Source organism: Danio rerio, chromosome 10 (genome assembly GCF_049306965.1).
Source record: "Danio rerio strain Tuebingen ecotype United States chromosome 10, GRCz12tu, whole genome shotgun sequence".
Taxonomy (NCBI): domain Eukaryota; kingdom Metazoa; phylum Chordata; class Actinopteri; order Cypriniformes; family Danionidae; genus Danio; species Danio rerio.
Window position 1 is genome coordinate 48,554,780 of NC_133185.1, and position 25,077 is coordinate 48,579,856.

General features: G+C 38.2%; 1 protein-coding gene across 1 annotated transcript in view; it reads right to left on the reverse strand.

Moving 5' to 3' along the window:
• Positions 1-25,077, reverse strand: part of hapln1b (hyaluronan and proteoglycan link protein 1b) — a 61,671-nt gene that overhangs the window by 21,684 nt on the left and 14,910 nt on the right. The gene's annotated exons all lie outside the window — the stretch shown is intronic.

Here is a 25,077-nt window from a genome sequence, read left to right on the forward strand (position 1 = left end):
CAAAAACTGTGACAGATAAGTTACCACGCTGCAATGAGCTAAATCATATGGGTTGGATCAGAGCTGGGGGGATTACTTATGAATTGTAATCAGTTACTAGTCACAACATTTCCAATATAGATTACACATTTACTGTAACGTAATCTGAGTACTTTTGGATTACACTTAGATTACTTTTGTGCTGTTGGCTACCATTGGATTGCATTTAGATTACTTTTGTGCTGTTGGCTACCATTGGATTACATTTAGATTACTTTAGTGCTGTTGGCTACTATTGGATTAAATTTAGATTACTTTAGTGCTGTTGGCTACTATTGGATTACACTTAGATTACTTTTGTGCTGTTGGCTACCATTAGATTACATTTAGATTACTTTTGTGCTTTTGGCTACTATTGGATTACATTTAGATTTTTTGTGCTGTTGGCTACCATTGGATTAGACTTAGATTACTTTTGTGCTGTTGGCTACCATTAGATTACATTTAGATTACTTTTGTGCTGTTGGCTACCATTGGATTACATTTAGATTACTTTTGTGCTGTTGGCTACCATTGGATTACATTTAGATTACTTTTGTGCTGTTGGCTACCATTAGATTACATTTAGATTACTTTTGTGCTGTTGGCTACCATTGGATTACATTTAGATTACTTTTTGCTGTTGGCTACTTTTGTATTACATTTAGATTACTTTTGTGCTGTTGGCTACTATTGGATTACATTTAGATTACTTTTGTGCTGTTGGCTACCATTAGATTACATTTAGATTACTTTTGTGCTGTTGGCTACCATTGGATTACATTTAGATTACTTTTGTGCTGTTGGCTACCATTGGATTACATTTAGATTACTTTTGTGCTGTTGGCTACTTTTGTATTACATTTAGATTACTTTTGTGCTGTTGGCTACTTTTGTATTACATTTAGATTACTTTTGTGCTAACTCTTATGATAAAATTTGTAGTGTGTAATATGATATCTTAGTTTACACATTTATGATAATCTGTATATATATATATATATATATATATATATATATATATATATGTGTGTGTGTGTGTGTGTGTGTGTGTGTGTGTGTGTGTGTGTGTGTGTGTGTGTGTGTGTGTGTAATCTGGCTACTTTTGGATTACATTTAGATTAATTTTGTGCAGATTTTGTGAAAAAAACTGACAGATAAGTTACCATGCTGCTATAAGCTAAATCATATTGGTTTGATCAGAGCTGGGTGGATTATTTATGAATTGTAATCAGTTATTGGTTGCAAAATACACCAAATTTGCCATTTAGAGTACACATTTTGTGTCACGTAATCTGGCTACTGTTGGATTACATTTAGATTACTTTTGTGCTAACCGCTATTTGATTACATGATACAATTTATAGTCTGTATTATAATCTCTAGGAAATCATTACATGGTAAAATTTGTAGTCTTTAATATAATATCTTAGATTACATAATTATGGTAATGTAATGTGACTACTTTTGGATTACATTTAGATTACGTTTGTGCTGTTGGCTTCTATTTGATTATATTTATTTTACTTTTGTGTTAACCCTTATTTGATTGCATGATACGATTTGTAGTCTGTAAAAATAAACTCTTGGATTACATATTCATGATATCATAATCTGACTACTTTTGGATTACATTTAGATTACTTTTGTGCTGTTAGTAATATAAACTATTAGAATAAACATGGTAATGGTAATGTAATCTAAATGTAAATTAAAAGTACTTCGATTACTTTTGTGCTAACCCTCATTTGATTACACGATAAAATTTGTATTCTATAATACAAACTATTAGATTACTCATTTATCGTAATGTAATCTGGCTATTTTTGGATTACATTAGGATTACGTTTGTGTTAATCCTTATTTGATTACATGATAACATTTTAGTCTAATATAAACTCTTGGATTACATATTTACGGTAGTGTAATCTGGCTACTTTTGGATTACATTTAGATTAATTTTGTGCAGATTTTGTGAAAAAACTGACAGATAAGTTACCATGCTGCTATAAGCTAAATCATATTGGTTTGATCAGAGCTGGGTGGATTATTTATGAATTGTAATCAGTTATTGGTTGCAAAATACACAAAATTTGCCATGTAGATTACACATTTTGGGTCACGTAATCTGGCTACTGTTGGATTACATTTAGATTACTTTTGTGCTAACCGTTATTTGATTACATGATACAATTTATAGTCTGTATTATAATCTCTAAGAAATCATTACATGGTAAAATTTGTAGTCTTTAATATGATATCTTAGATTACATAATTATGGTAATGTAATGTGACTACATTTGGATTACATTTAGATTACGTTTGTGCTGTTGGCTTCTATTTGATTATATTTATTTTACTTTTGTGTTAACCCTTATTTGATTGCATGATACGATTTGTAGTCTGTAATAATAAACTCTTGGATTACATATTCATGGTATCATAATCTGACTACTTTTGGATTACATTTAGATTACTTTTGTGGTGTTAGTAATATAAACTATTAGAATACACATGGTAATGTAATCTAAATGTAAATTAAAAGTACTTCGATTACTTTTGTGCTAACCCTCATTTGTATTCTATAATACAAACTATTAGATTACTCATTTATCGTAATGTAATCTGGCTATTTTTGGATTACATTAGGATTACGTTTGTGTTAACTCTTATTTGATTACATGATAATATGATTTTAGTCTAATATAAACTCTTGGATTACATATTTACGGTAGTGTAATCTGGCTACTTTTGGATTACATTTAGATTACGGCTTTTGTAACCCGTATTTGATTACATGATCAAATGTATACTTAGTAATATAATCTCTTAGATTACATATTTATGATAACATTAATTATTATTATTATTGTAACATTATAAATCATTTTTTAAAAAAACTTACTCTAATTGAAACTACTTGATTTTTGGAATCTGGTTAATTAATCCAGATTGCATATAATTCATTACTATCCAGTTCAGTGCAGAGAAGTATGCCAACTCCTCTGGTGGCATTGATTTTAATGCAATGCATTAGACAAGCATTGAGGATGCTTCATTGGTCTGCTGTGCTGAATTGCCCTATGAGGCCACTTTATGGCACAATTGTTTCAGCTAAGAATTTGCTCCCACCCCAAATGACCCTGAAGCCTTTTTAGTGTAACGACTGTCAAACATGCTGTGTTTTGCAGGCTGCCGGTTAACCAAACACAGACCGGCTAACTCTTATCTATACTGACTGTGCTGTTGACAGAGAGCACTGTTACCATTTACATTCCTTTGTGACTCTCCATTGTGTACAGTGGGGTCAAGCTCAGGGAAAACAGCCCATTCTTTGAGATTTCAAATGTGGGTAAACGTCCTGAATGCACAGTTGATCAGAAGACAGCCTTGGTTTAGAAACAGCGCCAGACCACCAACTAATTCACATAAGCATTGCAAGAATCTTAGTCTTGCACAACTTGGGAACGTATCTTCTGGGAAGAGGCGCTGATTCTGCTGTTAAGGGAGGGGGGAAAGTCTCTTGTTGCTGAAATGGTTACAAATGTGATTGGTGAATCTGCTTTAAGACAGTCCAGTGTAAACAGTGACTCAATACTCTGATGCTGCTAACATTGTACTTCTCTTGTTTTTGGACGTTTAAGCCAGGTTGCTGTTACCGCCTTGACGTTAAATCTTAGTGTTTTGCAGTAAACAACAAATGAAGCTGCCAGTGCTTGACAACAATGCCAAATGTTTAAGTAGTCTTGCTTTGCCTTTAAAGGAACAGTAGTTTTTAAATAAATAGGGTAATAGGGTATAAATAGGGTATAAATAGGGTAATAGAGTAAATTACAGGTCACCTTGAGTTAAACAGTTGACTTTTACAATTTTTCAATTAATTTAGCTGATCTTCAGGTCTGGCTGGAGCACTTTTAGCTTAGCTTAGCATACATCATTGAATCGGATTAGACCATTAGCGTCTCAAAAATTTCAAATAGGGTTTCAGATAATGTTTCTATGTAAAGCTTGACCCTTCCTGTGCTAAGACTGACATATGCAAGTTATAGGTTAAAATGGCTAGGAACTATACTCCCATTCTGGCATAATAACGAAGGAGCTTCGCTATGGATGCTAACGGTCTAATCCAATTAATTGATTTGTGCTAAGCTAAGCTAAAAGTGACCCGAAGATCAGCTGAATGGATTTAAAAATGGTACAACTTGACTGTTTCAAGAGTTAAGACTTAGCTGATGATTGATTATAAAGCTTGTTTGGCATGCTGTCCTGGGAGAGAGCCTTGAGCTCATAAGATCCTCGAGCCTGGGGCTCCCTCCCGTTTGCAAGGCGAGAGGGGAGTTTGAGCTCAGGTAGAGCTGGAGAACTCCCCTGCTGTAGAAGCTAATGAACAGATCGTGATCGCTCTTAAGAGAGAACTACTGACTAGGAGCATGTCTATGGTGCTGATTTGGATAAGTCAATTAACCTAAGCTGCATGTTTTTGAACGGTGGGGAACCCAGGAGAAACCCACTTGAGCACGGGGAGAACGTGTAAACTCCACACAGAAACATCAGCTAGCTTGGTAAGGACTAAAACTAGTGATGATCTGGCTGTGAGGCAACAGTGCTAACCACTGGGCCACCGTGCCACCCATCTAGGAAAGGAGGAGGAGTAGGGGTGGAGGGGGGGATTCTTCAAAACGAAGATGGCTGTGATATGGAACTTATCGTCTGATTGGTCAATTATAAATTGGATAATCTGCAAGCAATCATAAGCACATGATCCTCTTAAAATTAGTATATGAATAAACTCCACCTCACTCATAAAATGAGCTTATTTCCAAGAATAAAGTGGAGGGTTCCTTAAAGCAATAAAATTATCACATGATCACATGTAGACTCTTGGAATATAAGCATGGCGTCATCTGCTTTGAATATAAATGATGTGCTAATCAAAACTCCAAGACAGGTCCTGATTAAACATGCTTGAAAAACTCAAGCACAGACATTTTCCAATCCTCATTTGGAAATCTCTGTTGCAAGAAGCAATCCTTTCGTTTGTTATGCTTTTTACTTGATGATGTAAAGTGTTTAGTCAACTGGGCCTTTTGGCAAGTATCTATTAGTGTCATTTGATGATGTTTGATAGCAATGGCTCTGAAATCTGTAACTTTCCTGATGTAAATAGCTTTTAATGCATTGGCTTTGACTTATAAAACACCCAACTTCAAAGATAAAAGACATTTGCATTTTTGAGTAAAGCTAAATATTTAAAGAGACTTTTGTTAGTAGACGTCTTTTGTTAGTTGAAGAAAAGATAGCACTGGATAAAGGCTATACACAACATAGATACTTAGAAAACCCAATAATTAATGGAAATAGAGTCAACACGACTCGGGTTTCATTTGATTATATCAGTCCTCAGCTGCTCCTCCTGGTTTCTGAGCCGCTGTGAAGCTCAGCAGGATTATAGATGTGTTTTGGCAAGAACTTTGTTCCCCTTTGACCTTGTTCCCTAATGTGCCAAATCATAATCCTTTAAGTGGTTCATTTAAGTAGCCGTTGCCGATCACTTTGCATTACTGTGAGGACTGTTTCTTTCTTGTTTGGCAGCTGATCTTGAGAAGTGATAGTGGTTGTTTTTCTTTAGGCACCAAACTGAGGCTCCGTTTACACTAATGCGTTTTATTTTCAAAACGCATGAGATATGCTACGGTTACACCATCCGTCCACACTACGGAGTTTTGAGCGCCGAAAGCGGGGCGTTTTGGAAACGCTGGAGAGGCTGTTTTCATTCTGAAACGCTGCTGCTCTGTCTCAGTGTGGATGAGGGAAGATGGAGACATCTGAAAACGGAGGCGGGGCTGCTGAGATTCGCTACCTGATTGGAGCTTTTGTGTCACTGCATATTCTTCTCTTATTCTTCAAGCCTCCATCACATGACTATAGCACATGGCTTCAACGCTACTGGAAGACAGCAGACCAGCCTTCACTGTAAACAACAACATGAACACAGAAATGGGAGCGTTGTTTGCACTATTGTCTGTTTTAGGCGGCATTGTGCAGTTATTCATTTGTTACGTTTAGTAACAACTCGACCTCGTCGTCTGTCCACAGAAATACCTCTCTTGCTTTCTTTGCCATTCCAGTGTTCAACCGGCGTTTGTTGACAAACAATAACCAAATGCAGAGCGAGACGCATGCTTCCTGTTTATACTAGAACGCGCATGCCCAGAGTGTGCGAATGGTCACGTGATATACGTTTTTGGTGGCGTAGTGTGGACGGAGATATGTTCAGAAACGCTAGGTGAAACGCTAGTGTGGACGCATTTTTGATCTAAAACGCCGTTTTAAAACTAAAACGCACAAGTGTAAACGGGGCCTAAGATCCAATCCTATGGTTGTGGGTCGATAAATAATATTATATATTTATCGTTTATTAGGGCTGCACGATATTGGAAAAAATTGACATTGTGATATTCCCTGCGATTATGTATTGCGATTTTTATTTTTTATTTTATATATATATATATATATATATATATATATATATATATATATATATATATATATATATATATATATATATATATATATATATATATATATATATATATATATACTTAAGATATACTTTTGCCCACATTACATACTGTATCACTGTTTTATCTGCTGCACCACTGACTGTAAAATTCTTCCACAAAGAACTAGAGCAAGTTTTTTTTTTTTGGCTTGTGGAGGACCAAGAATGACTCAGCAGCAGCCTCACTCATCTATTTGGGTGCCTAAAAGTTAATAAGTGACAGGCATAGATGCATATATCTATGAGTGACGGAAAGCTATGCTAAGGTTAACTAGCTTAGCAACTATCTTGCTGTCTGCAAATGACAGTAATTTAAACGTACCATAAAACTCCTATAAGTGCATACAATTCGACACAACTACACAAGCATCGTTTTAACCTTTATAACCGAACGTTTACGTTACTCTGTCAACAGTCTATTGTCTTAATTACTGTGCAAACTTGCGTAAACAGAGAGCAACAGATTGCAGACGTCAATAATGCAGCGTAATGGAATAATATACGGATCAAACTCCGCTTTAAGTACGCTACAAGTTTATAAACTGCCTCTGGAACCCAGTTCAGATACAAAAAATTATTTAACAAAAATAGTGATGCAGTAAAGTATTTTTCGCTCTGCCAAGCCTTCTCTGTTGCTGTGTGGAGCAGCAGCCTCGAAATAAGTATTGGTAAAAACACGTTATTCGTGCTTATCCAAATAGACCTTTTACGCAAAAACTGAAAGTACGTCAACAACTTGTAAACCCAGTTCCGGTATGAGTTTTTTGGCAGAGAAAAGGCAGCTAGAGTGTTTTCGGCGAGCCTGAGTTGTCTTTCGAAGTTAATTAAATAAGTAATTAAATACATGCAATTAAAATAGGGGAGAGCGGGGCAGAACCTAACACAGGGCCAGTTGTAACACACTTGTTTTAAATACTTTCACACATGCTAGTATGATAAAAAATTATATAAATATAAATTTTTTATTTTTTTGCTTTGCATCACACCTCCTGCGATGTGACTATTGCGGATGCGCACATCGCGATTTTGATGCTGAAACGATGTATCGTGCAGCCCTATCGTTTATAATATAACATATCGTTTCAGCATCAATATCACGATGTGTGCGTCTGCAATAGTCACATTGCAGGATCTACAACAGTTATACATTATAATGTTATACAATACATGAGATTTGTAAAGCCATGAGTCATTGCAAAGTTTAACCATAAAAGAGTTAAAGTTTATCACTTGCATGTGTTTTAAAAGCATTTTAAGAATACATTAGAAGCATTTTAAATGTACATTTGTAACTTAAATGAGGAGTTATTTTACTGAATTAATGCAGTGTTCATTATTCAATTATTCAATTTCTATACCTGAATACTGTTTGACTCTCTTGGAAAACCATTAGGCACTGTTTATTTTACTGTTTCTGTTGCTTTATCGTAATTATTTTAGCTTGCTATTTGTTAATTATTTTTATACATGACTTACACCCTTAAAAATCACCCCATATCAATCACAATTAATGAATTCTTTCTAAATAGAGCTATTCAAGCCATCTGGTGAAATTTGTAATAATATCACAGAAAAACAAAATATCACAGTGTCAGATTTCCAATATTGAAGATCCTATTAGCTGCTTCAGTCCAACATCTACACTAGCAGGAGGGTGAAGATCAAATCAGGGTGGACATTTCAGCAAGACAATGATCCAAAACACAGCCAGGGAGACTCTCAGAGGCTTTCAGAGAAAGAAAATCAAGCTGTAGAATGGCCTAGCCAATCACCTGATCCGAATCCAATAGAAAATGCAAAATAAAGCTCAGATTTGATAGACGAGACCCAAAGAAGCATCAAGATTTTGGACTGAAGTCTGTGAGGAACTCACACCTGAGCAATGCATGACACTACATTCTCAATATGAGAGGCGTCTGTAAGCTGACAGAGATATATAATAAATGTTCTGAAATTAAAGCACACGCTGGTTGTTTTGAGGTGCTTTATAGATTGGACAAATATTCATCTGTATTGTGTTTCTTTAATTATCTTTGCCAGGAAAGTCAGGTATAATTGAACAGCCTGAGGCGGTGGAACTGCAGACCTGTGCAGATGGAGATTTCTCAGGCGAATGCCGAATCAGTTCAACACATAAATAGATGTTGTGTGAAACCTGTGATTTCAGTGACTCACGTTTAAAGCTTTCGTTTGATTCCACAGAGCACAAAGTAACCCTTAATCTCCATAACATCAGCACGTGGACTGTTTACACCCTTCAAACGAATCGCTGTCTTTGAAGGGCACGCTATCTTTCCGCACTAGACATCAGAGCGATGACAGTGTATAAACAGGACACGTTTACAATGAAAACAGGCTTGCTTTCTATCACTCATGTAAGGATAGTTGGGATAGTTCACTCGAAAATAAAAATTCTGTCGTGTTTTACTAACTCAAACTTGTTTAAAACTTATTTTTTTAGTTTATTTTTTCTGTTAAACACAATGGAAGAAAAATGCTGGAAATCGGTAACCATTGACTTCCTTAGTGTTTGTTTTTAATACAATGGAAGTCAATGGTTACACGTTTTCAACATATCTTCTTTTGTGTTCAACAGAAGAAAGAAATTCCTTAAGGGTTTAAAACCACTTGAGGCAGAGCATATATTGAGTGCATTTTCATTTTTGGGGTGAACTATCCCCTTTAGTTTGTTGTTTTGTGATTACAGCCCCTTTTTTCTCAAATATAAAATGAGCTCAGTATACCAAATATGACATCCACCAGATCTCAATCCAACAAAGCCTCCTCATTATGTGCTGGAACTAGAGATTTACATCATGGATCAACAGATCTCATGTAAATATCGACCAATATCTCATTTATCTCCCAAAATATATTCAGCATATTTCTGAATCAGTGCTATGAAGCATCCCACATAGAAATCTGACGTATGAAAATGACATACACTCACCGGCCACTTTATTAGGTACACCTTACCAACTGCTAGTTAACGCAAATTTGCCACCATTGTTAGCTAAGAACAGGAAACTGAGGCTACAATTCACACAGGCTCACCAAAACTGGACAATAGAAGATTGGAGAAACGTTGCCTGCTCTGATGAGTCTCCATTTCTGCTGACACATTCGGATGGTCGGGTCAGAATTTGGCGTCAGCAACATGAAAGCATGGATCCATCCTGCCTTGTATCAACAGTTCAGGCTGGTGGTGGTGGTGTAATGGTGTAGGGGAGATTTTCTTGGCACACTTTGGGCTCATTAGTACCAACTGAGCATCAACGCCACAGCCTACCTGAGTATTGCTGCTGACCATGTCCATCTCTTTGCACAGTGTCTCCATCTTCTGATGGCTACTTCCAGCAGGACAAAGCACCATGTTATAAAGCGCCAATCATCTCAGACTGGTTTCTTGAACATGACAATGAGTTCACTATGCTCAAATGGCCTCTACAGTCAGCATATCCCAATCCAACAGAGCAGCTTTGGGATGTGGTGGAACGGGAGATTTGCATCATGGATGTGCAGCCGACAAATCTGCAGCAACTGTGTGATGCTGTCATGCTAATATGGAGCGAAATCTCTGAGAAATATTTCCAGTGCCTCGTTGAATCTCTGCAATGAAGCATTAAGGCAGTTCTAAAGGCAAAAGGTGGTTCAACCTGGTACTTGTAAGGTGTACCTAATATAGTGGCCGAAATTCATATTTGGATTTGGTATATATAAAATATTTCATATATGCAACATATATTTCAAGATATAGCAAAAATGGGTGTTTTATGTCAATTTTTTCATAACATTTTTCAATAATGTTATGCAAGCGTCTATATTTGGCCTTATATAAAGAGTCATCTAAAAGCCATCTGACATTTTCCTTTAAGATTAGCATTTTTTTCAGTCTCCTATGTTTATATGCAGTTATTTCACTTATGAGACAATGAAAATAACATATTCATCACCATAAAAGTGTAATATCTGCACTTAAAAACTGAAAAAAAGTGTAATATCTGCACTTAAAAACAGGAAAAAGTGAAATATCTGCTTGTAAAAACAGGAAAAAGTGAAATATCTGCATGTAAAAACAGGAAAAAGTGAAATATCTGCATGTAAAAACAGGAAAAAGTGAAATATCTGCTTGTAAAAACAGGAAAAAGTGAAAAATCTGCTTGTAAAAACCAGAAAAAGTGAATTATCTGCTTCTAAAAACAGAAAAATGTGAAATATCTGCATCTAAAAACAGGAAAAAGTGAAATATCTGCATCTAAAAACAGGAAAAAGTAAAATATCTGCATCTAAAAACAGGAAAAAGTGAAATATCTGCACTTAAAAACAGGAAAAAGATAAATATCTGCATCTAAAAACAGGAAAAAGTGAAATATCTGCATCTAAGTGTAATATCTGCACTTAAAAACAGGAAAAAGTGAAATATTTGCATCTAAAAACAGGAAAAAGTGAAATATCTGCATCTAAAAACAGGAAAAAGTGAAATATCTGCATCTAAAAACAGGAAAAAGTAAAATATCTGCATCTAAAAACAGGAAAAAGTGAAATATCTGCACTTAAAAACAGGAAAAAGATAAATATCTGCATCTAAAAACAGGAAAAAGTGAAATATCTGCATCTAAGTGTAATATCTGCACTTAAAAACAGGAAAAAGTGAAATATTTGCATCTAAAAACAGGAAAAAGTGAAATATCTGCATCTAAAAACAGGAAAAAGTGAAATATCTGCATCTAAAAACAGGAAAAAGTAAAATATCTGCATCTAAAAACAGGAAAAAGTGAAATATCTGCACTTAAAAACAGGAAAAAGATAAATATCTGCATCTAAAAACAGGAAAAAGTGAAATATCTGCATCTAAGTGTAATATCTGCACTTAAAAACAGGAAAAAGTGAAATATTTGCATCTAAAAACAGGAAAAAGTGAAATATCTGCATCTAAAAACAGGAAAAAGTGAAATATCTGCATCTAAAAACAGGAAAAATATGAAAAAAATCTCCTTTTATAACAAAAAATTATCATTTATTAATAATAATAATAATGAGTATTATTATTATTATTATTATACATATTATTATTATTATAAATATTTATGATTATTATATGTGGGATAAAGGCTGCTCTGAAAGCAATAGAGTGTCCAACACAGTTCTTTCAAGTTGTACCTAATAAAGTGGCCAGCAAACTGTGCCAAAAGGCCAATTGACGTTGGAGATTTAGCACACTAACATATCTAAGACTGGCCCCATTGACGGAGTAATTGAACGCACTATTACGCAGTCTTCGGCATCCAAAGTACCACTCCCAAAGACTCAAAGAGCCGTGTCACAACATTTAAATCTTTCCATGTGTTTTCTCAAGGGGTCAGGCGTGTGTTCGCTCTCTATAAACACTCAGTAGAGCTCACTTCATAAGTTATTTCCATTTATTTAAGCGCCAAATGCAGAATATTGGTCACTTAAATGTATTACTACACATAGGCATGGACTGTGACCATTATTAGCATTCTGCGCATGAAAGGAATTGTTGGCTCAAATGCAAACATTCATGTCATTTATTCGTTCTCGTGTTGCTCCAAACCTCTTTCAGTGGAGTTGGAAACGCATGAGGATGAGTAACTGAGATTAGGCTTCTGTAGATATTCTGTAGGTATTGCAAAAAATTATGCAAAGAAAAAAAAATGAATATGTATAATAACTAGAGCGACGCAGTGGCGCAGTAAGTAGTGCTGTCGCCTCACAACAAGAAAGTCGCTGGTTTTAGCCTCAGCTGGGTCAGATGGTGTTTCTGTGTGGAGTTTGCATGTTCTCCCTGCGTTCATGTGGGTTTACATGTGGTACAGGTGAATTGGGTAGGCTAAATTGTCCGTAGTTTATGAGTGTGTGTGGATGTTTCCCAGAGATGGGTTGCAGCTGTAAGGGCATCCGCTGTAATGAATAAATTGTAGGTTCATTCCGCTGTGGCGACCCCAGATTAATAAAGGGACTAAGCCGAAAAGAAAATGAATGAATGAATGAAGGTATAATAACTAGTGTTGTCAATTGATATCCGCTTGTTAAGTGTGACGTCACGCGAAGCGGCTTCCGGGTCCAAGCGCTCTATTCAACTGATTGGGGAGACTCATGAAATGGTAATAATAAACGTTTACAAAGCGTTTTAAGGCTTTCGAAAGCCCCGATCGCATTATATATGTCCATGCCTAATATCCGATGGCCAGAAAGTGATTAATTTTTTATAAATTGTTAAAATGTTGGTATTTGTTATGCAGCAAGCTCAGAGATTATTGTGTACATTATGACTTTATATAAAATTAACTTTAATGTGTGACAGGAATAAAACGTGATCATAAACGAATGTTTTCTCCACTCAAATGAGTGGCGGCTTGGACCTGGAAACAGTATTACATACGTCACCAACACGTCACCACTAAACAAACGGATATAGCGGCTAATAACATACAAGATAAATGTTTTTATTTACATAATATATACATGTGTACTGTATACATATGTACATGTGTAATAAATATAATCGTACTATATATATATATATATATCCGGGGTAGCCACAGCGGAATGAATCGCCAACTTATCCAGCAAGTTTTCACGCAGCGAATGCCCTTCCAGCTGCAACCCATCCCTGGGAATATACATGGGCTTTACAATAACACTCGCCAACCCGCCAAATGCGCGTAGGTTTCAGCGGTGGCAGGTAAGACAGACACTCCCACTTGCCACTTTGGCCAGTTGAAAATAATTTTCCCAGATGATAATTCTTAAAAGCAGGGTTCGACAATAAGGATGGTCCAATATGCATGCACAGGCAGTGGCGTAGCGGACGGGCCCGCAGGGCGCGCACCGCGGGGGGGCCCCGCGTGATTAGGTGGCCCCGCGTCGTCGCGATTTTCAATAATTGAAAATCCGGCAACCGCAATAATCAAACTCTTGGGAACAACTGTGGTCGGAACCAAAGTTCACAGGTCTGTGTTCTCTGAACTCCTCTCAAGCGGTGGACAACTGCATTCTGATTGCTTGCTGCCGAACCACGTCATAGCTCATACTATAAAGTTGACTTGATTTCAACTCTCCTCGACGCGCACACCGGAGAAGACGAGCTGCGCTGTTTCTCGTCGCCGGTTCTCATTAAAAATGAATGACTTCTGCTACTTTGATGCTCTCGCCGCTTTCGGTTTGTGATCGCTCCTCAGTGTGTGAAGGCTTCCCCGCATTGTTGTTTAAAAAATAATAATAATAATGCAGGGGTATTTTAAAGTGCACACAATCAATATTGCGCGTGCTTATTATTATGATTTATTGAATGAGATCATTCTAAATGTATAGATAAAATTATAAACAGGGTTTTCTGTTAAAAACGTTCCCACGTTTCACATTATTTAGGAAACAAAACACACAGATGAGAAAACAGTTGAGTCTTTCAGTATGAACAATAAGGAGAGGCTCTGTTCTGGACAGTACAAAAAGCCTTTCTGTCATTGTTAACCGGTTGTGATGTGCAGCAAATGACTGAGAATTTTCATCTTGGATGACCTGAGGGTGATTAAATAGAGGAAATGTCTTTTTTTATGAGTGAGCTATCCCTTTAAGTCAGGGCTGCATGATCTCACATTGCAATGTTTTGTTTTGCTGCAATGTATATTGCGATATGAACAAAAATTCACCAGGGGCCTCATGTACGAAGACTTGCGTGGAAATCTTACTAAAACATTGCGTACGCACAAAGCTGTAAATGTGCGTACGCAGAAAAAAATTTAGATGTATGAAACACTGCGTACGCCGAATCTCACGCATATTCTTTTGTGAATGAACGTGAAACTGAGCGCAACATGCACGAGCACAAAACCCCTCCCTGCCTCCTCCCCCGTATGAATATGCTAATGACTATGCTAATGGCAAAACCCAACGAAAAAGCAACGGCAAAAGCAAAAAGAGAAACTCTGAACAGAATGTGAATTGGAGGTGCTGCTTTCAGTGGTAGACCGGAGAAAAGCGGTGTTATTTGCAAGTTTGTTCTCCGGAATTAACAACAAAAGAAAAAAAATAGAGTGGGAGAGTTTAGCTGATGCGGTCAACACAGTTGGCTCTGAACATCGCACTGAGTGCATTAACAAGAAACAAGAAATAGTGTGGTTTATATCTGTAAAATGTTGCAGGACGCTGAACAGTCTCAGTGGCGCTACTCGTAAGACGCATGTGATCATGAATTGATACGTTCGAGCATGAACTCGGCTCGAATCCAGCGTCTGATGAACTCTCTCTTCTTTTTTTCCCCGCTACATATCAGATTTTGCCTACTATTTATCACGAGAAAGACAAGTAGGAATCATCAATAAGTTTGTGCATCATATTTTATTTGCACATTTATTGAATGGAAATGTTTCTGATTCACGCATGCAAATTCATCTTCAGATAGTGTCTTTATAGCAATGTGCGTGCAGTAGATCGCTCAGATTACATTGGGAAAACAGGCGACTGCTGCAAATTGCTCTTTAATGTTTGGCTGGTCAACTGTATGGTATGGAAACCTTATATACCTGCTGAACCCGTCTCATACAGCTGCCGTTTCAAGGCTCAGACACTTTGTAGAGAAGAATTTAACACAACTGCCTCTAGGAGTCGCAAATGGAAATAAAACAGACACGCACAAAAAATGTGCGTACGCCAGCCAGAAAGCTGCCGTGGAGCTGTGCACATTCCCACGTTCAGTTCATTGTTAGTAAATCCAAACGTGAGCGATTCTGAGCGTGAAACCTGGCGTACGCAAAGTTTGTGCGTACGCAGCAGTGATACATGAGGCCCCAGATGATTTGAATAGCTGTATTTGGACGGATTTCGTTCATTTAATTAGACTGATATGATCAAGTTTTTTCTGTGCAGTGCATTTGCATAAATTATAATAAAAAATCAAAAAGATCAGCAGGAAGTCCTGGGAGTCTAAAGCCTGGTTTATACTCGACGCGTTCGCTAGTTGGCTTGAGTGCAGACGGCAAATGTGCATCATCGATCTGTTTGCAGAGGTTAATTTTGGGTGCGTAACATGATTTCGGCTGGCGGAGCGCACGTTTTTTTTTTTTTTTTTTTTGAGACTTGAGAGAACAGCGACGCCGCATTTGATTTGAGTTGAATATGAATCACTTTGAACAGATTTTGTCTGAAACAGGTACGACTGTAGATAGACATTTTTACGATCTGTGCATTAGTGATGGGTCGTTCATGAACGATGCGTTCATTTTGAACGAATCTTCAATATGACTCGGGAACTATGAGTCCTCTCAGGGAGTGATTCGTTCATGCCCGTGTGCGCACGTTTGTGCAGGTGGTATCGTTCATTTCAAGTCTTTTGAGTCGTTCATCGTGGAACGGCAGAAGCCAATCACATGCATTTAGAGCCGGAAGATGAATTGATCCGTTCATCTCTCGAGTCTTCTATCGGGTCTGAGTCATTCGTTCTTCACGGACCAATCATATGCGTTTAGAGCCGGAAAAAGAATTGATCTGTTCATCTCTCGAGTCCTCGTGTTTGAGTCATTCTGTCACGTGACGAACAAACGACTCAAAAACCAGAAGACTTGAAAGGTGAACTAATTATCATGGCTCCTATCGACTCAGACTGTGTACTTTGGGTAAGATTACATATGACTGTCAGTGTAACGTGAACAAACCACTGTCATTTGAAGACATGAAGAGGTGAGCTGAGCAAAGAGACAACAACACATAGACAAAAGAGCAGGTCAACATTGAATTATTATTTTCTCCTTCTTATAGTATTCTATTGATGACTTATTTGTCGTGTGATCAACCTTTTGGGCTTATTGTAGATGTGTTTCAGCATCAGCATTGCTGAATAATGTTCAATCAAATGTCTATCAAACACTCAAATGTCAACTAACATGGTCATCATTGTATAAATAATAAAAAGCTATAAAACTAAAAATAATCTAATCCTGTGATGTGACTTTTATTCCAGATTCACACATTGCAGTATTAATATATTGTTCAGCCCTACTGTAAATGTGCAGGATGTAAGTTTGACACCCAGTGGTTGAACTAGGTATTGCACTCCTGGGTCAAAACAAACGCAAGCGCAGGTTGCCAGATTGAGCACTAACAGGAGTGAGTCTAATGATTAAAACTAAATTAAAGTCTAATTTGGACCGTGTTCTGAATAAAAGCAATTAGAAGGAATGTTTTCCATAATAAAAGGATTTTTTTTTGTTCTAACCAACACCTCGAATTGATATATTAGAAACGGCTTCTATTTCCTGCAGCTGAAACACAGAAAACTGACAATGATCAGCTCAGGAGCAGCTCATGTGCTTTATTCAGTTTTAAATGCTAATAATGTGAGTTTGAATGCCATTTTACATTATGTTTATTGCCGTACTACTGAAAGCAGCAGCAGATAGTTCACCTCAGATCTGGAGAATAAAATAAACCGTTTGAAATTGAACTTTAGAGCTGTGACTCAATGAAAACCGACAAATATCAGTGATTCAGCATCTACATTTAAAGATGTAAAGACGTTTGATATGTATTTATTAGATTATAAACCATTTCGTGAGTAAGTGAACAAGGGTTTGGTCGATAGTCGATGTCATCATCCACCGCTGATAGACATCATGATGCCGCGCCGGCACCGCAATCCTTCACCCCACCCCATCACAGCAGCAACCCACTCGCAAAAAATACACACTCAGGCCCCGTTTACATGAATACGTCTTAGTTTTAAGATGGCATTTTACAACGAAAGCGTTCCACGTCCACACTGGCGTTTTATCTAGCATTTCTTAAATGATCTCTGTCTACACTATACTGCTGGGTATTATGGGTAAAACAAAGACCATGCGGGTCAGGTAGTTGAAACGGTAGGCTACGAATAATTGATTTGTTATGAATTAATTAATTATTCATAAATAATTAATTCACCGCTGTCTATGACAATGATGTCATCGTCCATCGCAATGCTTTACATTACACATCATACGATGCCAAATTAGTCGACATCGCCCAACCCTAGAGTGCATATTCTGTGCTTCTGAATGGCTGTATTTAAATTTCTGTCGTGTTTCGTCTGGTGCAAACAGCCAAATTGCTTATCACTGCGTATCTCGTCAAGTAGCGTGTTGTTAGGACACAAGGTTACTATGTAACCTTAATGTTTACATTCGCAATACTTATATTATTTGCTGATTAAAGGGCGATGACACCCCCCACTTTCGGTTAAAGTCTACTTCAGAATAGACTACTGCATGATTAATGGGGGTGGAGCTCCGTGAGCATAGGGCAGGAGTGGGAGTGGCCAGCAGGGGAGAACGTAAGCGAACAAATGTTGTTGACAGTTAGCTCACAAAATGAGACACAAACTGTGAGGAGACGCATGAGTTTATAGTTCACAAAGTTAAAATGCAAAGAAATTAACAGTGATTTAATGCCCTGCTACATTTGTTATTCGTAATTTCATATACAGACAACCACAATTTATATCATTATAAAGATAATCGTGTTCATATAAACACTATAAATGAGGATTCTCCCTCAATCCCCGGGCCTAAATTATAGATCTGAATGCAGACTCAGTGCAGCAGGTCTCCTGACCTGTCTATTTGAACCATTAGCCCTGCTGGTAATCTGGAGGATTTAGGCAAACACAGCAGCACGGCGATGTGTCTGAATGTGAATGAACTCCTGATACAAGACAATGTCCGCCATTCTTCAATTCTCGTGCTGCTCTCCCGACAAAAATGCTTGCAGCACACACACAGCTTTGCTGTATGATCAGCCCTGACAAGATCGCGGGGAAAAAACATGCAACAAACCCCGTGGATCATGGAAACAAACACATACGAGCCTTCATGAACGGATACTGCGTGCCGTGGGTCCCTCACGGGTCCTTTCACAGCTAGCTTGAAACTGGCAGGTCTGTCTCGCCTTCTGAAAGCACGTGCTGTCATGAATAATTAAGCAGCCGGCTCTTCTCATAGGATAAGAAAACTCCGCTATGAATAATAATGAGAAACCGACGCGTCATCATTGCACTTGCAGTACTGCGCTACGACACCGATTTTGATCCGCCCCAAAAATCATTTTAAACCCGGAAGCTGAAATTAGCTGACAAAAGCTCAAAATTATCCAGTTTTCCCCACAATTAAAGCTGACAGGTGCTAACATTGTCCTAACTGATGCTCAACACACACACACATGTCCAAAAAAAAGTTCTCCAGGGTGTCCTGAACCTTTAATAACCACCTCATGTGGAACTCTGAATCTGCGTCTCATTTCAGAGTCTGCTACCATCCACTGGAGGGCGCATTACGGTCACGGACGCATGCTTTGAACGTCGTCCTGACTGAATGAATGGATGGATCAATGAAAGAAAGAAGGAAAGAAAGAATAATTTCCTTCTTATGAATAATTCATTATGAATAATTAATTATTCATAAATAATTAATTCACTGCTGCCTATGATAACGATGTCATCGTCCATCGCAATGCTTTACATTACACATCATACGATGCCAAATTAGTCGACATCGCCCAACCCTAGAGTGCATATTCTGTGCTTCTGAATGGCTGTATTTAAATTTCTGTCGTGTTTCGTCTGGTGCAAACAGCCAAATTGCTTATCACTGCGTTTCTCGTTAAGTAGCGTGTTGTTAGGACACAAGGTTACTATGTAACCTTAATGTTTACATTCGCAATACTTATATTATTTGCTGATTAAAGGGCGATGACACCCCCCACTTTCGGTTAAAGTCTACTTCAGAATAGACTACTGCATGATTAATGGGGGTGGAGCTCCGCGAGCATAGGGCAGGAGTGGGAGTGGCCAGCAGGGGAGAACGTGAGCGAACAACTGTTGTTGTCAGTTAGCTCACAAAATGAAACACAAACGCATGAGTTTATAGTTCACAAAGTTAAAATGCAAAGAAATAAGCAGTAATTTAATGCCCTGCTACATTTGTTATTCGTAATTTCATATACAGATAACCACAGTTTGTATCATTATAAAGATAATCGTGTTCATATAAACACTATAAATGAGGATTCTCCCTCAATCCCCGGGTCTGAACCATGGATCTTGAATGCAGACTCAGTGCAGCAGGTCTCCTGACCTGTCTATTTTAACCATTAGCCCTGCTGGTAATTTAGGCAAACACAGCAGCACAGTGATGTGTCTGAATGTGAACGAACTCCTGATAAAAGACAACGTCCGCCATTCTTAAATTCTCGTGCTGCTCTCCCGACAAAAGTGCTTGCAGCACACACACAGCTTTGCTGTATGATCGGCCCTGACAAGATCGGGGGAAAACACATGCAACAAACCCCGTGGATCATGGAAACAAACGCATACGAGCCTTCATGAACGGCTACTGCGTGCCGTGGGTCCGTGTCTCACAGCTAGCTTGAAACTGGCGGGTCTGCCTTCGGAAAGCACATGCTCTCATGAATAATTAAGCAGCCGGCTCTTCTCATAGGATAAGAAAACTCCGCTATGAATAATAATGAGAAACCGACGCGTCATCATTGCACTTGCAGTACTGCGCTACGTCGCCGATTTTGATCCCGCCCCAAAAATCATTTTAAACCCGGAAGCTGAAATTAGCTGACAAAAGCTCAAAATTATCCAGTTTTCCCCACAATTAAAGCTGAGAGGTGCTAACATTGTCTTAACTGATGCTCAACACACACACATCAGTTAATATAAAAAAAAAGTTCTCCAGAGTGTCCTGAACCTTTAATAACCACCTCATGTGGAACTCCGAATCTACGTCTCATTTCAGAGTCTGCTACCATCCACTGGAGGTCGCATTACGGTCACGGACGCATGCTTTGAACGTCGTCCTGACTGAATGAATGGATGGATCAATAAAAGAAAGAAAGAAAGAAAGAAAGAAAGAAAGAAAGAAAGAAAGAAAGAAAGAAAGAAAGAAAGAAAGAAAGAAAGAAAGAAAGAAAGAAAGAAAGAAAGAAAGAAAGAAAGAAAGAAAGAAAGAAAGAAAGAAAGAAAGAAAGAAAGAAAGAAAGAAAGAAAGAAAGAAAGAAAGAAAGAAAGAAAGAAGTGGTTTTCCACCAAGGCAACCTGGCCTGCTGAAATATAATTGGCTAAACTGGCATTAGGCAGGTTAAAAGAACCAAAACAAAGACAGCTGATCCAGCACGTAACGCACATTTTTATAGCTGAATATCTGACTTCAGCATTGTTTTTAGTGGTTGATAGATCAGATATGGTTGTGACCAGAATGAAAATGATTTATATTATTAATTAAATGTCCCATTATTTGTATTTTATTAACGTCTATCTAAACCCAACTGTCACAGTAACATAAAAACAGTAGTTGTACTGAGTATTATTTATGTTATCTATTAAATTACACAATAAAATTTATTTTTTTACGTCTACCCCAACCCTAAACCCAACCGTCACAGTACTGAATATTAACTGTTGTTATGCAGTGTCATAAAAATGCTGCTATATTGATGTGAATATCGCACTTCCGGCTGGCTGCATATCCTATCCATGGTTTCTGCTACATTCATTCTTCCGTGGCGGGGCGCCACACCAAAATTCATCCCACTATGGCTACATTACAGCTTCTTATTCAAAATATTCAGTTGTTTTTTTTTAAATAGCGGGTTAAAATCGCACTGAAAACGTATGAAAAGGTAAGTGAATAACAGCGCAAACTTTTCTGTGACCGTAGTTGTGCTGTGCGTCCTGTTTAACCCTTTAAGGAGACGTGCTGACTGACAGACTGACAGGTGCGTGAGACCAGCAAACACGGCGTAGCTTTCAGTTATGATGAACACAGTTTCCATAGTTATACTTTATTTATAAATAAAGGTCTGTGGCGCTGCATATAATGACTTTATCTTGCTGGAGTTTATAGCCGTTTCACTTTACTTCAGGACGCATTAATGCCGCGGTCCGCTCCGCAAGTCTATCAGAGACATTCATAAATATTCCCAGCAAATCTAATCAATGCTGGAGACAGACTCGCTACATGAACGCACTAAATCACACTTCAGCCACGTTTATTTGAGGGCGCGCAAGAAAATCTGCACTTGAGCAGCGTATATTTGAGGGCGTGCAAGAAGTTTTGTGCACAAATAGAAGAAATCAGCGCTCAAGCAGAGATTGACATGCTCGTAGGCATTTACATGAATGCGATCTCAACTTAATACTGCGCCCACGACATTTGTCAATGAAATAACGCCACATGTAATGGTAGATCTGTGTAAAATGCCCAACAGAGTCTGCCGCTACAGCTGGAAAAAATCCTAGAGGAAACACTGCTATCTAGTCCATTGCTTTTCAGATAAACAAGAATGTTCACTGGGCATGTTTCTTAAATATCTGCTAACATATTATGGTATTTTTATGCTTTAGAAGAGTCAAAAGCCCCTTTCGCACAGTGATACCGGTAAATATCTGGAAAATTTCCGAAACGACTTTACCGGTAAATTCAAAAAAGCGATGTTCACACAGGCGAGGACGTTACGGAATTTTTCCGGAAAAGAGCATTCACAGATCCATTCCAAAATACCGGTAAATTCTGACATCATTAACCAGAAATTACCTCTAAACGTCTGCACTTGTGTTTGTAAACATTTGACTACATCACAAACTCTGTGGATGATCAGTATTGTGAACAACTTCGATGAAAACATATAGAGAAACACTTTCGCATGTCGAGATGTACATGATATGTGTGTGTGGTGGCGCTCCGGGCTGTTTCACGGGCACACGCAAAGCTTGAAGGTAAACAAACAACGGCTTATTATAAGCATCTTATCGATGATTATTTACACAGTTGGCATTAAGAAGAACATATAAACGTGATCTGACTAACATCTAGCAGCTAAATGTGTCTGGGAAAATATTCGAAGGCTTTTATTCTCATAAACCGCCCGGACGTGAATGCGTCTGACGGTTCTGATTGGCTAAAGCAGACGTCTCTCGTCAGCACGTTCTAGACGTGGACGCGCTCTTTCCGGCAATCTTCCTTCTGCGTTCACACAGCGCAGCATTTCGGCAAATTACCGGTAATGTTACAACTTCTCTTTCCAGAAAATAGCCAGAACGAATTTACCGGTATTTTCAAAAAGGGCCTGTTCACACATACACACCTTTCCAGAAAATTGCTGGTAATTTTCCGGAAAGGTCTGTATGTGTGAAAGGGGCTAAAGACTTACAGTTGCTGCTTAAGTATTTTCATCAAGCATTAAATGTACAGTTTTTAATTTAAAAAATATTGCTTAAGCAAACTTCCTTCAGTTCAATTAATGTTTCATTAATTCCATATTAGCGTCCTCCAAGCATGTTCTGCGCTCAGTTAAGACAATAAATACCTTTTATTCATAGACTCCAGCTTGAGTAAAGGCTCTGTGCTCAGTGCATAAAGAGTCTTTGACGTTGGGAGTTGAGTAAAGTGGAATGGTGAGGCGTGTCTGATGGACTTTTTGCTGACAGGTAGCATTCTTGAAAGCAGCAGCCAGTTGCTTAAAGTAAAACGAAAATGAGCTAATGGTATGAATGTTTATTTTTAAGCGAAATATTCCGCACCACAAATAAACTGTTGGTAAAGAAAGAGTATTTTCTTCTGAGGTACATGGGTTGGGTTAATGGGAGTTGGAGATTTGCAGGTTTTGACGTCACACTCACACCACCTTAGCACACACACACACACAAAGAGTCCTCAGTGCTGATGCATGAACTACAACCGTTTCCTTCTACGCCGTCTTTAACCAATCCACACACTGCTGATACACTCCCACCTAGAGCGGCACGATCTAAAGGAAGTAAGATCTAGTTGCGATTGTAAAATGCGATTCACTGCGATTTCATAAAAGAGCTGCAGGGTTCGTATGGTGGTTTTAACAGAATTAAAGAAAGACCAAGCATAATCACAGAGCACATTATAAAAAATATCCCTCAATGAACAGTTTCTGTATTTTTTTGTGTTTTCCGTTTATTTCCTGCTGTAAATTGCATTATGGGATGTTGATCTCTGCCCTGTCGACTTTCAATGTTGAAAATTCATTCATTCACTCATTTTCTTGTCGGCTTAGTCCCTTTATTAATCCAGGGTCACCACAGCGGAATGAACCGCCAACTTATCCAGCAAGTTTTTACGCAGAGGATGCCCTTCCAGCCGCAACCTATCTCTGGGAAACATCCACACACACACATTCACACAAACCCTCATACACTACGGACAATTTAGCCAACCCAATTCACCTGTACCGCATGTCTTTGGACTGTGGGGGAAACCGGAGCACCCGGAGGAAACCCACGCGAACGCAGGGAGAACATGCAAACTCCACACAGAAACGCCAACTGAGCCGAGGATCGAACCAGCAACCTTCTTGCTGTGAGGCGACAGCACTACCTACTGCGCCACTGCCTCGCCCCATTGAAAATTCAACTCTACGGTTTAACAAAGTGACTTTATTGACATTATAAGTAGTTTGAAGTAGTAATATAATGCATAAGAAAAAAGTCTGTAAAGTAAATGCTCAGGCAGTTTATTACACGGTGTTTGTAGTGTAATATACAACACCACCGCAGACAATATACATAGCACTGCAAACTATTACAAATGTTCATTCACCAGCATGGACTATGTCACACTTTGAGCTAGACTTCATTGAAGAGGATGGTAAGAGTAAATAAACAGTGAACAGGTAAGTAGGTTGATAGGGCGTCCTATAATGATGCCCAGAAATATAAGTATACGGTAGTATTTTGGAGTGATTGGACCCCCTGATTCAACCTAGAAGGGAAGAGAGGGTTAAAAGGATTGTCACAAAACACCAAAACACATTATTTGAGCTGTTGACTGTCGTATATGTGTCCCACACTGCTATAAATAATATTAGGACACATATATCTCACTAAAAGTTAAAATTGGTTGTTTTTGCGTTATTTTGAGCAAATTCGTTCTTCCGGTTTGAAACGAATTTTTGAAGTTGCGTCATGGTCATGAGATCTTAGCGTGTATTCCAGCATGTAGACTGGCTGTCTGTACCTGGGAGTACTTTGTGACGTCTCTGAGTGTGCTGCATTAATTCATGAGAAAGACTTGGTTCAAACCAATCAGCGCGCTCTATTGTGCAACTTCATTAATATTCATTACTGTCAGAGTGTTTAGACGGCAGAGACGCCACGTTGTGTTGGCAAAACAAGCGTGAAGTGTTGCTTTTATAGTTTGCTGCAGTTCAGTTTTGTTTTCATTTTCTCTCTGTGAGAGCTCATCTGGATCACGTGTGGATTAACAGTGTACGCGACGCGCGACAACAATAACTTACGTGTCTAAGGAGGATTATTGTTTACCTGAGAGCTGTTCTCATCTGCAAACGCTGAGATCCGGATTCGCTTGTAGTCTCCTCTTAATAAAGACGCGGCTCTAGTTGCTGGTGATTGTCCTGTCTCTACAGATTTGGTAAGTGAGCGACCAGCGCTCTTTGTTTATTCAGTTTGTTCG